Source organism: Phyllostomus discolor, chromosome 10 (assembly GCF_004126475.2).
Source record: "Phyllostomus discolor isolate MPI-MPIP mPhyDis1 chromosome 10, mPhyDis1.pri.v3, whole genome shotgun sequence".
NCBI lineage: Eukaryota > Metazoa > Chordata > Mammalia > Chiroptera > Phyllostomidae > Phyllostomus > Phyllostomus discolor.
In genome coordinates, this window is record NC_040912.2 from 75077793 (window position 1) to 75095065 (window position 17273).

General features: G+C 48.6%; 1 pseudogene; it reads left to right on the forward strand.

Moving 5' to 3' along the window:
* Window positions 1-5693: 5693 nt before the first annotated feature.
* On the forward strand, window positions 5694-14997 carry LOC114507331 (annotated as a pseudogene).
* The last annotated feature ends 2276 nt before the right edge of the window (window positions 14998-17273 follow it).

A 17273-nucleotide genomic window follows, 5' to 3' on the forward strand; every position in this document is an offset into this window, starting at 1 on the left:
GGCCTTCTCAGGGGCTCCGTGGCTGCCTGTGGAAGGGACAGGTGTGGCTTCCGGGCTGAAGCCTGGAAGAGCTGGCCCCCGACATGCCCAGAGTAGGAGGCCGTAGAACCTGTGCCAGCGAACCACATGGGGCCTTGGGGACGTCACCTTTCTTCCCGGGGTGTCATTTTCCTCATGTGGAAACTCGAGAGTTGGATAAGGGGACCCTTCTGCTCCATCATTCTCTAGTTTTGTATTTTTCAGTTAAATACTGACTCAGAAGGTACTACTTACCCACACTAGTGTCTGTCTGTCCCTGTCTGTCTACCTATCTGCTTCTCCATCTGCCTGTCTATCCACCCATTGATCCATCCATCCGCCCACTTTATTCCTGTTTCATTATAAAGGGAGCTGAAACCATTGGGATAATGTTTGGGACTCAGCAATTTTCCTCCTGTTCCCTGCATCCTGAAAAGTCCCCCAGAGATTCCAGCTATCCTTTGATGTGATGGTTAATTTCACGTATCAACTGGGCTGGGCCACGATGACCAGATAGTTGATTAAATCTTATTCTGGGTGTTTCTGTGAGGGAGCTTTTGGATTGCATTAACATTGAAATCAGTGGACTTAGTAAAACAGATTGCTCTCCATAATGTGGGTGGGCCTCATCTAATCAGTTGAGGGCATAAATAGAACAAAAAGAATGACCCTTCCTTGAGTAAAAGAGAATTCGCCAGTAGAGGGGATCCCTGGGCCCAAGTGTGGAGAGGGGATGGGAACCAAACCTGGACCATCTCAAGGGGACCAGGAACACAGGTCTGTGTGCTGTCCCCTTCATCTGCTTTCTACAACATTAACCCCTCCCCCTCCCCCTGTATCTCTAGCAACCAGAGTGCTAGGGACTTGGGGCTTGAGGGCAAACTTCCTCCAAGCCTGCTGTCCCAGGTCACAGCCACCTTAACTCTGTGGTCCTGACCCCAAGGTGAAGACTGCTCCTGGGCCGGAAAGCAGGGACACAGGTGATCAGGAGACAAGGGTGAGTTGTTAAGCGGTCCTATCTCAGCACCCTCCCAGCAGAAATGGGAGTAAGGACATGTGCCACTCCTGCTGCACTGGGTTGCCGGGAGAATGGACAGAACAAGGTAAGCACAAGTGCCTGGTGAAGGGAAAGTGCTGTGCAAATACGACATGCCGTTATCTGACATTCATTCATTTCACAAGCACACTTTCTGCTAAGAACTCTTCTGGGGGTGGAGAGCCAAGGATAAAAGGTGCACTCTGTTCTCGAGTTCTCAGTACAGTGGTGAGACAGATAAAGAAACCAGGGATTCTAACAGGGTGTGGTGAGTCCTATAATGGAGGCATGTCCCAAGTGAGAGGGAGAGGGTCTCCTCCCTCATCCCAGAGGGGTGGGGGAGAGCTTCCTGCAGGAGGTGGCATCTCTGAAGGATGAGCACAATTTCACCAGATGAAGAAAGGGAAGGAGGGTGTTCCAGGCAAAGGGACCTGCAGGAGCAAAGGCACAGGGGCATGAGAGGGTTTACGTGGTTTGAGCTATGGCTCAAAGCCACAAGCAGCCAAGTTCTGGGCCAGGAGAACGACGAACAGTGGACAACGGCACAGCCCAGAGGATGTGGGGAGGCAGGTGGAGCTGCTCCCTGGTTCTGTGAGGACCAGACCCTCCCAACGCATCATCCCAGTGTCAGTGCCCTCCCTGGCTGCTGACACTGTTGAGGGACAAGAAATTGCACACTTGTCCCAGCCACAGCCGTGAAAACTCCCCTCCGCACCACCTGCAAGAACTGCACACACGTGCTGCACAGACACACACAGCCAAACATGCTTAGATACACGCACACAAGCACAGAAATTTAGGATCCTGCCCTGAAAATGCAAGGCCCTGCTCAGAATTTGCTAAACAGTGAACTAGCGCGGTCATAGCACCTGCATCTCAGAGCTGCCCCTCCCTCCCCATCTGTACCCCCTCAACTCCACAGAGCGCCCCCTCAGCCAGTCAGCTCACCCTGCACCCACCAGGCAGCCCCACCCTGGAGTGTCCTGCCTGATTATTTGCAATGTGAACACAAGGACTTTGGGAAGCGTAAGCAGCACTTGTGATGTGCTTTGCAACGCCCCCCCCCCCCCCGCACTCCCCAATTCTTCTTTTTCTGGAAAACACTTAGCAGTAAAGGCTAATTTATGAAGTCCCTGAAGATCTGAACTTTCCGCAGAATTGGCTGCGTCTAGTGAGTTAGAGTCTAGTTGGAGTGGAGCAGAAGCCAGGAGCTGTGCTGGGATGGGGGAGATAGGGCAGAAGCCACGCTGGGCCAGGGTCCCCAAACCCCTTCCTCCCAGCAGAGGGCAAAGAGACACTCCCAGTGCATGTGGGGCAGGGCTGGGTGTGCATAACACTGGGCACCGGATGGGACCAGGAAGGCAGAGAGGTCAGGGATCTCTGGTTCCAGTGACCTCCCATCATTGCTAACATCCCAGCAAATTCATGAACTGCCCAAACCCTGGAGGCTCTTAAAGGAATGTCATCCATCCTGCTCCCTCCGAGGTCACAAGATCAAATACAGGTTAAGTGTACTCCACCCGTCAGATTTCCTCCGGTCCAGGCCAATGCCCCCCCTGGGGCCAAACATTCCCAACTTCTTTCCCAGCAGGCACTATGTGAGGACCAAAGCGGAGTTCTGTGAAGGCAGACAGAAGTTAAAAATAAGAGGTTTCATCCTCGCCCTGGCTGGGCTCCTCAGTTATAGCAGTGTCTCCAGACGCCAGGATTGCGGGTTTGATTCCTGGTCAGGGCACATACAAATCAACGCCTATCCATCTCTCTCTCTCTCTCTCTCTCTCTCTCTCTCTCTCTCAAATCAATAAGTAAATTTTAAAAATAGGCTTAATTCTCCTGTTGAAAATAACAGGAGACTCCCCCACCACATACCCCATTCCTTTCCTTAGAGCACTTACTTTAGAAAACTTTTCCTTGGAAGTGCTTTCTCTATCTTTTTGAAGTGTATGTAAATCTTTCCAAACGCTAAATAAGCCTCTTGTCAGCTTTATGCCCCAGGCAGGACCGCAGAACGATTTTTTTTTTGCAATGCAATTGTTGACAGGAGAGACCTGGTTCTTCTTGCTGATGCAGGTAAAGAATTACATATCAGCAAATCTAATAGTATGTAATCAGTTTATTAGTGGTCCACTCCTATGGAAGAGAACAGGACTGGGTAGAGTAGGGGGTGAAAGGGAAAGTTTCAGAGCAAAGCAGGGTGAGAAAAGCAAGAGAGGCTGAAGACCAGGGTGGCAAGCCCCTGGGCAGCCTGAGGCCGGGTGGCCAGAGGCCCTGTGGCCCGAGAGCCAAGAGCCCCCTGAGCCCCAGAGAGAGAGAGGGCGGGTGGGGGAGTCCTTTGTTCTCACGACTTATATAGTTGGTGGGATAGGAGGGGAAAAGTTATATATTGATTAATGGGTAAATGTGGCGCCAGCTTTCCTGGGGGAATGTGACTACCCAAATTTAGGGATGAATGGGGGTCTGTCCGCCCGAATTCTTATCTTGTTCCAGACTTCATTTGGTCATCCTGTTGTAAAACAAATACGTGACAGGAGGCAGTTAATTAAATTTTGGGGCACTTTTCAAAGTTATTTATGGGCTCTTTCTGTAAGCATCAGGGACTCCCTTGTAAGACAGATAGTGACCAGAGGTAGGCAATTAACCAAACTCGATTTATGGGCCCTTTCTTGCTAATATAGTGTTTCTTGTGATATTGAAACACCTGGCAATATTATCAGAACAGGCTCAGGACTGCTGAGTTAGCATGTGAGACTTGTCTCCTTCCTCCTCCCTGCCTCAGTTTACTATTTATTCCACCTAATTGGTAAAAGGCGTTCCCTGGCAACCAGGGTGATAAATGCTGGCCAGTGACAGTATTGCAGTCTCAGAGTTCTTCCTATGCTGTCTCCCGCTTCACAATCACCCCAGAAGACAGAGCGGGTGGTACCCCGGCTTCTGCGAGAGGGGAAGGCCCTAACTCTGGCTCAAGTTGCAGAACTAGTTCTTGTTACAGAGACGAGATGTTTATCTTTGCCTTTGATAAAGGCAATTAGCAAACACAGGTGGCCACCCCATCAACCAGGAGAATCTAGACTGAATTACTTGTGGCCATGGTGCTGTCAGGTTCTCTTACTGAGGGGTGATAGCTGCTGGTCTGTAGAAAAGGGGGGATTCCTTCCAGGCCTGGCAACCCCTTAGCCGAGCGCCTGCGGTGCACCTCGCATTCTGGTGTAACGCTTCTTCAGTAGGAAAGCTCTTTTCCTTCTCTTCTGCCTCGGGGAAGTTTGCTAGCTTTGGGAGGAGACTTTGTTTTAAATTTTATTTTCCCAGCAAATTTGATTCCCTACACTCTCTTAAAAAGAGTTCAGGGTCACGCCCTGCTCAGGCCCTTTGGGGGCGGGGGCGGGGAGAGCATTCCGAAGGCCGAGGTCAGATCCAGCAGGGATAAGGGATCCTGATCCTGGTGTCACCTGGGCGAAACAGGCCGGCTCTACCGCACTCCTGCCTCCCCCCGGGCTCTTTGTCCTGGGTTCACCTAGCTCTCTTTCAGGCACAGACGGTTAAACTTCTTTTGTTCTCCTCTCAGAATAGTAATCCTATTCAGCAGTTCTTTTCTGCTCCGCACACAAAGCCCTCGTACAACAGATTCCACCGCTGTCTGTTCCCCCAGGGAACCTCATTCATCTGGACCCCATTCATGACCGTTCTTTTCACCACTTTTCTAGGCAAAAACTAAAGCAGGTTGCTTTCTCCGTGAAGAAAACTCATGTGCCCGGACCTGGCTGGTGTGGCTCAGTTGGTTGGGTGACCTCTGGAAGAGCAAAGGGTCGATTCCCGGTCCGGGAACACGCCTGGATTGTGGGTTCAGGCCGGATGGCGCGCCTAAGAGAGGCAACGGATCGATCTCTGTTTCTCTCTCACGTCGTTGTTTCTCTCCCTCTCTTTCTCCTTCTCTTCCCCTCTCTCTGAAAATAAATAACATCTTTAAAAGCGGGGGAGAAAGACGATGTCAAGCAAAATTGTTAACAAATTTGCTGGGAAGCATTGAATGGACTTGAGAGCTGGCGTTCTTTGCCAGCATTTAAGGGCATCTTTGCGCACGGGGTTGTGGGTTGGAAACTCTCGTTCGCCCGCGTCCTCCCTCCTCACAGCCAGCTGCGAGTCCAGTGCCCACAGGCGCCAGTCACGGGTCTCTGCCCTGGTCAGTCTGGGGCCCATCTGCTGCCTAAGGGCACGGCCTGGAGAAGCCATTTGGTTCAAACCTCTGGAGTCTGATTTCAACGCCGGCTGCACTTTTATCACCTGGGAGCTTTAAAAGTGCTTATGCTAATGTGCATCTCACCCCAGAGTTTCTGCCTTGCTTGATCTGTGGCAGTGCCCAGCATAACAGCTCCTGGGTGATTCTAAGGTGAGTGGGGTAGGAGCCTCTGTCCCCTCATCCGGTCCCTCCCTTCGGGGTGAGGGCTGAGAGGCAGCACAGCACAGGTGAGCCTCTTCCACCTGGATAGTCATCGAACACTTGGGGAGCTTTTTACAAAGACTGATGCCTGGCTCAAGCCTAAGAATTCTCATTTCGTTAGGCTGGTTGAGACGTGGGCACCTCTGGTGTCTAGCCAGAGTGAGAACCAGCCAGACAGGAGACAGCCCTGACTTCTCTGGCAGAATGACCGACACCACACCTAGGGATCTGCTGGGCGACTCTGAGCAGGTTAGCTAACCTCTCTGAGCCTCAACTTTGTCACTCCTACCACTGGAATGGTGTTACTCACCTTGTAGGGTTGACTGCAGCAGACACACGGGGGGATTCCCTCCACCCTCCCTGCACAGCCTGGGTGGGTCAGACATCTCAATAACTCTCCTTTGTGCAAATTCACTATCAAGAATTAACTGTACTGCCAATAAAAACTCAGTTTTTACCAATAAAAAGGTGCTGCTTGGGGAGCCGAGGAGAAGAGGATGCCGGGGCCTGCTCCTCCTCCCAGAGTTACGCTCTGGGAGGGTTCTACGAGCAGCTTCTTATCTCATAAACCCCGGTTCAGGGTGCTGGCACTTCCGATTCCAATTTCAGTTCGTTAAAACCCTCCCTGAAGTAATTTATAGCCCAGGGAAATTCTCTGCGTATATATTTAAAATCCTGCTAGAAATAATCACATTTAAAGAAATGAATTCTTTTCCGTTAGAAATAATCACATTTGTATCACAATATAAATCTCTAACAGACTCTGCTCAGGAAACGAGCCCCAAACTAAAGTCCGAGCACACACATCCTAGGCTGTTGGCACCAGGAACCCTCACCTCTCCGAGCCTCCCTTTGCTCAACTAAACTGTAGACTGAGGTTCTGAAAAAACGGCGTCGAGCCCTGGCTGGCGTAGCTCAGTGGATTGAGCACAGGCTGCGAAACAAAGCATCGCAGGTTCGATTCCCAGTCAGGGCACATGCCTGGGTTGCAGGCCACAGCCCCCAGCAACTGCACATTGATGTTTCTCTCTCTCTCTCTCTCTCTCTCTCTCTCCCTCCCTCCCTTCCCTCTCTAAAATAAATAAATAAATAAAATCTTTAAAAAAAAACGGCATCGACGGATGCGCGCTTCCTCATAGAGGACGCGGTTTCCCCAAGCGGCAGGACGTGACTGGGAGGCATCAAAAGATCCTCCTTTTCCCCAGAGGACAGCCCTGCTGTCAAAATTTCTCATCCTGTTGGTACTGCACTCTGCCAGGTGGAGAGAAGGACTGAAAATAAAATAGATGTGGATTCTGCCTGCCTGGCCTGAAATAGACTGTGGTCCAGATGTGCAGGTAAGTTATGCAGGTAACAGACTTAACACACAGTAGAAACAAGGTGCAGCTCTGGTGATGGCAGGTTTGCTAGAGGACACAACGTTTTGCCTGTGTCGTAAGGAGGAGCAGAGTTTAGCTAATGGGGCAGGAAGTGCCTTTGTCCCAGTGGCAAGGCTGCTGAGGAACCCGGGGTGCAAATAGAAAAGTGGGCTGAGTGGAGGGGGCGCAAAGAGACTCTGCAGGAAACAGAGGGAAAGGCAGGCAGGCAGTTTCTGGGGGTGCTGGATTCCCGGAGGTAAAATCATCAGTCAAAAGGGGTGCATACTTTAAGGTCTTTGGTACACTTTGCTCAAGTGGCCTCCAGAAAGGATGCTCCAATGTACCCTTCACAGACAACAAGGTGCCAGCAGCCTTGACCTGAAAATGTGGGGTGCAGAAGTACAGGGGCTGTGGGTTGGTGTCAAGGTCGTTGTCATGCCAGGTCAGTAAATACTGCCCTGTCACCAGGCTGGGAGTGGGGGTGCAGAGACGAACAGACACATTCCTGCCCTCGGGGCGGGTGCTCAGTCTGGTGGGATAGACAGTCCCCAGTCCAGCGGCGTGGGCACAGCTGAGCCCCCTGAAAGCTATGAGCAGGTTTCTGAACGGGAACAAATCTGTCTTTTCTGGGTTCTTCCTCTTTGAGGCACCTCACTCACCCCTGCGGAAGTATTTACATGACATCCCCAGTTCTCTCCAGGCTACCTGGCTCTCCAAGAGACAGGTAAATATCCTGGCTGCACATTGGCTCACTCCACTTTCTGCCAAAGTCCCCATCCCAGCCACAGTCCTTCAGCTTTGGGGGAATTTCCAAGGTGCTTGGTGGGATCTGCCCCGCCCCCTGAATGTGGTGTAGTTGAGCTTTCTCAGGTTCGCAGGCAGGAAAACTGGCACCGGGGGTCTAATCCAGGAAGCCCTTGAAGTAGGCACCCCAGGCCTTAAAATATGCATGCCTGCTGACCTAGCTTTTAAAAATGGTCCTAAGTAGCCAAGATTTGGAAGCAGCCCAAGCGCCCATCAGTAAATCAGTGGATACAAAAGCTGTGGTACCTTTACCCTTTACATGGTGGAATACTGCTCAGCTGTAAAAAAATAAATAAATAAAAGTAGGAAATCTTACCTTGTGCAACAGCATGGATGCCTGGACAGCATTATGCTGAGTGAAATAAGCCAGTCAGAGAAAGACAAATACCACAGGATTTCACTCCTATGTAGAATCTAATGAACGAAATAAATTAACAAAATAGAAACAGACTCATACATACAGAAACAGACTGACAGCTGTCAGAGGGGAGAGAAGTAGGGGGCTGCGTGAAACAGGTGAAGGGATCAAGCAAAAAGAACCCTCGTAGACGGACAGCAGCACGGTGGTCACCAGAGGGAAAGGCGGTGGGCGAGGCAGCAGAGGGTATGGGAGGTGGGGACAAATGGTGACGGAAGGAGACGTGAGTCGCGGTGGTGAACACACAATGCAATGCACAGATGAGGTATTGTGGAACTGTACACCTGATCATTTCATTAATAATTTTATTAACCACTGTCACCTCAATAAATTCAATAAAAGTTTTTAAATACCAAAAAACAAGAAAGCAGAAAAAAGAGAAGTGATCCTAAGGAAATATGCATGGAATTTGCAGGTTCATCTGCAAGAATATGTAGGAGACCATTGTTTAGGAGAAGAAGAAAAATCACTAAAAATGATCTGAATTTTCAACCATAGAGATTGGGTAAAAAATTTTATGGCATAAACATACAATGCCAGCGTTACAAAGTACATCATGGAAGAATATTTAATGACATGAAAAGAAAAATGACAATTGAAAATATCACATTGCAAACAGTACTGTGTGATCTTATTGATGATGGAAAAAAGTCTACGTACATATACGTAGAGACACGGGAAGAGAGAAAAGTTACGTACAAAAATAAAACTGGTGATTTCAGGGTAGTGGAATTATAAGAGGTCTAAATGACCTTCTCTGGATGTTTTCTACAAGAAATGCTCACTATTTGTTTAACTAGAATAAAACAAATATGGGGGCCACACTGAGGAAGCAGGGCTGACCAGACGGGTCCTGGGGAGCCGGGGGGCTGCTGAGGGCTGGGGCACGCTGCTCAGCCACACTGGCTGCCACACAACCCAGCTTGTGCAACGTCCTGCTGGAGAAGAGCCCTTGGCAGCCTTGTCTCGGCCCTGGGCATACAGATCTTCCCACTCCTTGGCCCCGTTACAGGCCATGATGGGACAAGTCACCGTGCCCTGCAGTTGCATAAAAACAGGATGAGCGAATTTTTCTGATCACTGCGTTCCACTCAGCTGAGCAGGCATTTGAATTCCTTCCTTCCCCGACTGCTCACCCACATGAACTAGGAGCCTCCTTCAGGGAGACCTCCAGATGAACCCCACCGTGCTCTGCGCTCTAAAAGCCCTTGCTCTAATTAATAATTAACATTTGTCAAGTGGCTACTGAGTGCTTTGCTTGAGATAACCCAAATTATCCTCACAATAACCCCGTGCGGTGGTTCCGGTAATGCTCTCGTCACGAATGAGGAAACTGAGGCAGAGAGAGTGTGAGTAACTTACCCAAAATCACTTGCCTGGGATTCAGACCCAGGTGGCGCGGCCCCAGGGCCAGCCCTCAGTGACACCGTGCCAGACGGCCTCCTGGCAGACGGTTGACGTCACTGTCACATTTCCGCGGCGGTTTTGTCGTTCTCGGAGTGTCCCCAGGAGACTGTGGATTCCTTGAGGGTATGAGCTGCGTCTTTCACTTGCTTGGTGCCACACAGCACCCAGTACGGTGCTGGGCACACAGCTCCTCCTCCCGGCACCTTCTCAGTGAGGTGAGGCCCAGGCTCCCGCTGCCCCCCTTCTTTCCCACTCCACCTGCAGACACGTGGGTGTGTCCTGTTGAGCTCCACTCAAGCTGCTCCAGGCAGCGGGTAATTCTGGTACAACACCTGTTACAGACAAAACACTGAGCTGGAAGACTCTGGAAGCCTCAGGATGTGTCAGATTTTCGCCTTCTGTAGGATTGAAAGGTTATTACTGCTTCTCCACAGCATCTTCCCAAAGACCTGTTCAGCCCCCAGGTACCTGGGGAGGGTCCAGCTCCACAAAGGATCATGGCCCGAGGCCTTCCACTCCAACAGGGAAGAGAGATTAGCTGAGAGAACGCATGTAGCCCAGAGAGTGAGCCTGTTGGAGTTCGACTCCAACCTCTTGGCTGTCATTTCTTCCTTCAAAGTTTCCAGGCTGGATTCCAACCCGGGATGTGAAGGCTGTTACCAAGCCTGGGCAAACCAGCACAGCCATATTACTGGGGCTGTTATCTCAGCGTGGCAGGAGCAGGGATGAGTTTCTCTGCGGCTTTGCTACTTTGCATTTTCTAATTTCCGACAATGAGCATCATTACTTGGGCACTTAAACGATGAAACAGAAGAGAAGTCACTGTTCTTGCTCTCTTCTTCGCAAGGCTCATTCCCCAACCTCCTGCAGATTGCTAAGCTCCAAAATCCCCTCTGTATCGTGTGGCCTTCTCAGAACTCAGCTGAACCCAGCCCAAATCGTTAACCCACAGAATTATGAGCTACATACATGGTGTTTGCTTCAAGTCACTAAGCTTTAGGGGTAACTCGTCATGCAGCTCGCTAACGCTGCACGACCATGTTTGTTGGCTGAAGGAAGAATGCTATGAAGACCGCCTTCTGGCACTTCCTATGTACCACTGCAGATACTGATGGGGGTGGCGTAAAAACATCCTCTACAAGATTTTGGTTTATTTTTTTAATTATCTTGTTTAAGACGGTTCCTAGTGGAGGAAGAAGCAGGGGTAGGAGAAAAGAAGACAAGGAAAAAACGAGAGGAAAGGAGAGAAAGAAAAGACAGTGTTACATATCCACATGGATCCTTCCTGGGGAGTGTCTCCCCAGAACCCAGCCGAGAGGGTGGCCCAGCTGGAGGAGGCTGGAACCGTTTGTCCAAGTGGGTTTCCCCACCCAGTCCCTCCAATACAGGTGCACACCTGCCTCTTGTAAGACGGTCCAGGACTGGCGTGGCCTGTAACTGTCTGTACTCTTAAGAAAAGACCTCTGGCTTTTTCATTTTTATAATGCCCACCAACTCTAGCATTCCATTATTTTCTCTGGATGCACACAAAGCTGAATGACCCACGTAGAGTTCAAATCAGACTCTCTCCTCTTTAACTAGCCTGATGCTCTTATTCACCAAGTGAGCAGACCCTGCCTGGGCACTGGGGAGCAAAATCTAACAGGCCTGGTAACCTGGTATTTCTATTACCTGAGCCTTTAGAAAGTGGGGCTGCCTGGAGTCCTCCCCTCCAAGGAGCAGCCTCATGCTGAGAAAGAGCAGGTGTGAGCGAGTCAGCGTTTAGTTGTGGCTGCGTCTGTCCACCTTTCACCCCCTCCACTAAAAGAGCCTGTCGGAAGCTCACAGCCTGAGCCAGATTCACCAATGTGAAGCAACAGGAAATGAAAGTCAGTGTTTTGAGGTGTTGAATTAATACAATGGATCATTTATTAATGAAGGAAATCATCAGGCAGAACTAGAGGAAGTGAGAAGTAGGTCAGGCCCAAGAGAATGAGGAATTGCGGTGTGAGTGCGATCCCGTGGAAGGCAGCAGACCTCAGGTGGGCTCTCTGTCCCCCCGGGGTCCTGCTGGGCGTCCTGACTCCCCAGCCCCGCTGCACTCTGTCAAGCTGAGTGTCTTCACCCCAGCCTGCCAGAGGGGCATTCACGTGAACTCACGGTTGTATTCAATCAGGTGTTTACTCCAGGATATTTGCTGAGGGCCCACCATGTGCCAGGCACTGCTAAAACCTAGGAATACCAATGTTCTCTCAAAGCTTCACTTAACACTTTATAGAGCTCTTCCCGTGTGGCAGGCCCGAAGCTGGGCCTGGGCAGACCCACTCTCGACCCTCACGGAACTTGTATTCTCACCATGGGGACCAAAAAGGAGACAAATTCGAAATCAACTAGTTGATTAATTGCAGTCTTTAATTGGTGCTGTGTAGAAATAAACAGGGTGCTCTAACAGATAGCAATAGGAAGAACATGAGTCATTAGCAGAAAGAATTCAGACCATCGGTGCATCCGACAGGCATTTATGGAGCACCTGTTATGGACCAGGCACTACGAATAGTGAGGCGACTAAGGGATGGCCTCTGCTCTTGGGGTGCTCAAGCCTAAGAAGTCACATGCATACCAAAGAGACCAATCCAGTCCCCATGCACACACAATTTAATTTGGGGAAATAATAGACCCATTATTTGATGGAATTATCCAGCTGCTTTTCTAGTCCAGTCTATAGCTCAGTGTAGACACCTCCTCAATGTGGGTTGAAAGGTATATTTCTCACAAGAGTAGCTGCTGGTGAGGATGACCTAAAATCAGAACATAGACTTAAACGTGGCCTTTCTCCCCTCTCAACAGGACACCACCAGTTGCTCCTCAAGGTACAGAGATCTGAGAGGCACCCCCAGCCCCCAGCATGCCCACACGAGCCCACAGCCCATGGCTGATGTCAGACTCGCCGCTGACATCAGTGCGGAGCCGTAGGACCCACCTCATCTGAGAACTGTAGCATCTAGTGATGTCACTTGCTGGGCAAGTCCCCTGACTGCTCTGTATCTCAGAGTCCCCATCAGCAGCACGGAACAGAGACATGATCTACCTCTTTCTGTGGGTTAGAACAAGTGAGGTCATGAAAGGGCTTTGAAAAAAAAAAGAGCAATATTCAAGAGCAGAGTGATAGAATTACCTTTTATTTTTTTAATGTGAAGGTTGCCAGGGTTCAAACAAAAAAGGGTTTTTCAGACTGACCTTAATCATTAAGTTGAGTTGATCAGAAGTTCAATAATGCACCACAGGTGAGTACAATAGCGAGCACTGTTGGCTGTGCACCCAGGAGCCGTTTCCTCTCTCCTTCCAAGCCCATGGAACCCCAGTTCTTTCAGGCAAGGACGGGGCTTCACGTCATCCACCTTGATCTACGCCAGCCCCTGAGGAAGGGTTGTGATTGGTTCAAATCAATCACGGCAGTCACATTCTCTTTTGTCAGTGATTACTTTTGGAATGGACATATGTCCCAGTTCTGGTCAACAGCAAATGTGGGGAAATGTGACTTCCCTCCCTCAACTCGTAACAGGATTTCAAGAAGAGAGGGCATGAGGCCTGAAGAAGTAACATCTTGCGACCATGAAGCAATAAGCCCAGGGCACAATGGAAAAATAGAAGAAGATCAGAAGGAGCAGGATCCTCGATGATGCCGTGAAGTACTGCCCTGCCCTCTTCCAGGCTTCTGGATAACTAAACGCTGTTAATGTTTCAGTCACTGTTTCTCGCAGCCAGTTGTAAACTGGTGCAGTCTCTGAGGGATATCATTTGGCCACATACTTCCATCCTGAATGTGACAACTCTCAGACTCAACAATGCTACTCATCAGAATTTCCCCCACACATACACTCACACAGTGCTCAAAGAAGTATATTTAAATACATTAATGACAACATAATGTATGTGACAATATGGTTATATTGGTTATGGCGCAACCATAAAATGAAATATATGCTTACTTCTAAGAGATTGGCACAGCTTTATGTATGTCGGTCAGAGATTGTGGTGCAGCTATACTAAGTGAAAGAAGTGAGATCAATACTGGCTGAAGCTGGGTGATGAGTACATGGAGATTGTTATGCCATCTTTTTCTTGTAAATGATTTATGGAAATTTGAAATTTTCCAAAATATGCCTTGGCTGGTGTGGCTCAGTGGGCTGAGCACCGGCCTGTGAACCAAAGGGTGGCTGGTTTGATTCCCAGTCAGGGCACATGCCTGAGTTGTTGGCCAGGTCCCTGGTGCGGGGTGTGTGAAAGGCAACCACATGTTGAAGTTTCTCTCTCTTTCTCCTTCTCTTTCCCTCTCTCTAAAAATAAATAAAATCTTTAAAAAAATTTTTCCAAAATAAAAATTTTAAAGCAAGGGGCAGAAACAGTAGTGTGAATAGTATCACATCATTTGTGGGGTATATGTGTGCATGTGTTTAAAGAAAATAGAAATAGCCATTGGTGGGTGCCTGGGCCCAGGACCTGATGCTGCTGGGCCACCCCGGGGAACCAGCCTCACCTAGAGAGGGACTGGGGGTCCCAGGAGGCATGGTCCCTGGCCCTGGCTTGGCCGACAGGACAGCGTGAAGTCCACACCCTGGGCTGCAGGGTGACAGCTCCCTGCACTCTTGGAAGCAGTTTTTGAAACATAAATCCTTTACTCTTCCCGACTGCCATTTACCTAGGAATAGCTTCAGCTGCTCCAAAACTTGAACGAAGAAGGGTGGAGGAGAGCAGCTGGGGAGAAGAACGTGCTAATGATTGACCTGCACAACCAGGAATACAACCTGGGGAAACAGCGCTTCACCATGGCAATGAATGCCTTCGTTGACATGACCAATGAAGAATCCAGGCAGGTGGTGAATGGCCTTCCAAACTAGACACACAAGAAAAGGAAAGTGTTCTGGGAGCCTCTCTTTGCTGAAATCCCCTCGACTGTGGTTTGGAGAGGGGGAGGCTATGTAACTCCTGTGAAGAATCAGAATCACAGGGGTTCTTGTTGGGCTTTTAGTGCAACCCATGCCCTTGAAGGACCGATGTCTGGAAAACTGGCAAACTCGTCTCACTGAGTGAACAGAACCTGGTGGACTGCTCTCAGTCCTGAGGTGGTGAGGGCTGCAATGGCGGCCTAATGGATAATGTATTCCAGTAGGTTAAGTCCAACGGAAGCCTGGACTCAGAGGAAACTTATTGATATCACACAAAGGTTGGGTCCTGCAAACACAAACCCAAGGGTTCTACAGCCAGTAACACTGGCTTTGTGTTCACCCATCAGCAGGAGAGGTCCCTTATGAAGGTGATGGCAACTGTGGGGCCCAACTCTGTTGCTATAGATGGAAGCCATGCTAGCTTCAGGTTCTATGAAGAAGGCATTTATTACGACCCACACAGCAGTGGTGAAGACCTAGATCATGGCGTTCTGGTGACTGGCTATGGCTTTGAAGGGGCAGAGCCAAGTAACAATAAGTATTGGATTGTCAAGAACAGCTAAGGTACACTAAGGGCATGAGTGACTATGTAAAGATGGCCAAAGACTGAAATAACCATCGTGGAATTGCCACTGAGATGATGGTGATGGAGGAAGATTGCCCTGGCTGGTGTGGCTTAGTTGGTTGGAGCACTGTTCCATGGACCCAACGGTTGTGGGTTCGATTCTTGGTCAAGGCACATGCCCAGGTTTCAGACTTGGTCCCTGCTAGGGTGCATACAGGAGGCCAGCCCAGACTGTGTTTCCCTCTCACATGGATGTTTCTCTCTCCCCTTTCTTTTCTATCTGTCTAAAAGCAGTGAAAAAAAAATGCCCTCAGTGAAGATAAAAAAAGAAGAAGAAGAAAGACATGACTGAGAACAAGATATCCAGAGAAGGAATTTTATCTTAAAACTGACCACGTTTTACTACCTGCAGTAAAACACTTGATTCTTGAAGATCCAAGCTGTGATATGAATTCTGTGATATTTTTACACTAGCAAAATGTTACTATTTCTTTACTGGTAAAATGCTACCACTTCTTTAATTACTGCTGTAAACAGCTTTGTGTGATTGATTGACTTGCCTAACAACTTTAAAATTTTATGTTTTAAAAGTATGTATAAAGTTTTACCTTTTAAAATAAAACTTAATTTTAGCCCTGACTGGTGTGGCTCAGTGGACTGAGCACTGGCCTGTGAACTGGGGGGGTCACTGGTTCAGCTCCTGATCAGGGCACAGGCCTGGGTTGTGGGTCAGGTCCCTGGTGGGGGGCGTGTGAGAGGCAACTGCTCATTGATGTTTCTCTCTCTATTTGTCTCCCTCCCTTTAAAAGGAAATAAATAATATCCTTAGAACAGTAAATTAAAAAATAAAATAAAATAAAACTTAATTGTATATGCAAAAATAGAAACTAGATATATGAATGGGTAGAAAAAGAATACCCATGAAAAGACACGCCAGAAAATAGTAACAGGCATTATATCTAGGGAGAGAAGTTGAGGGAATGGGAGATGAGTTTTCCTATTTCTTTGTCCATTTTGAAAACTTTTTCAAATAAAATATTTTATTATAGAACATGTCATTTTTTAAAAAATAAAAGAATATAATAATTTATTAATGAACCAAATGCAAAAGAATAGGCAGGTGATAGACGGACAGATGGACCACACTGTCCACCTCCTCCCATGTGGCCTCAAGGGCTGCCGGACATGCCCACAGTAACTCTGCTCCCGTCCACCCTGTGACCCTGAAGGAGGCATGGCTGCAACGGGTCACCTGAGGCTGCCGAGGTCCCTGCAAATGAGCTAAGTCCTTGCAGCCAAGTTACAGAGATGTTGGGCACAAGGAAAACGTAACTGTAGTGAGTGTTACAGCCTGTGCATGAAAGACAACACAAAACAGAACTTCCACGGAAACGATGAAATTTCTCTTTAACGTGGAATTTCACTATAGACCCTTTTTAAAAGCAGACAGGTCCAAAGAAGAGATTTAAAATCTTTCCTCACTTCAGTCCCTGTAGTGACATCTTCAGTGCAAATGTGTGTTGACGCGTGTGTGATCAGAAAACACACACCATTTTGTAATCTGATTCCTTCCGGTTCACAAAATATCATTGTTTTCCTACGTCACTAAATATTGTCCTACAACATAACATCCGAGGTGTGCACATTGCTGTCCTGTGGCTTGTCAATCATCTCCCCAATTTCCCACGTCGGGCATTTAGTTGGTTCCCACCGTTAGTCAATGCCAACAGTTTCTGACTTTCCCCAGTATACACCTCAATTTCCTTCCTTTCTTCAATAAATAGGCATTAAGCACAAAGCAACAGGCTCAAAGAAAGCAGCTCTAAACGACATTTTTTGAGATATTTGGGGAAATGTGAAGGTATAAACTGGACTTTTCATGATGTTAAGGGATTACTGTGCTGTGACAATCGTCCTGCAGTTGTGTAGAGACGCTTCCTTATTTCTCAGAGATGCACACTGAACACCTTTCAGGATACAAGGACAGGATGTTTGTAATTTGCTTTCAAATATTTTAGTCAAAAAATAAACAAGGCAAATCTGGAAAAATCATTGCTAAATCTGTTGTCTCCTTTTCTGTAGGCTTGAAATTGTCCTTTAAAAATATGTCTCAGGAATGAAATGCTTTGTGCTAGGCACTAGGCTATGAACCGAGAATATAGCCATGAGCAAAGCAGACCCCTGCGGTCCTGGTGGAGCACACCGCCCCCAGGGAGTCTGCAGTCCCAGACTACCCTCCCAGGGGCCTTGAGACTAGAGGACTCCCCAAACTCTGGTGCACAAATGCCTCATGTCAAAAATCAGCTC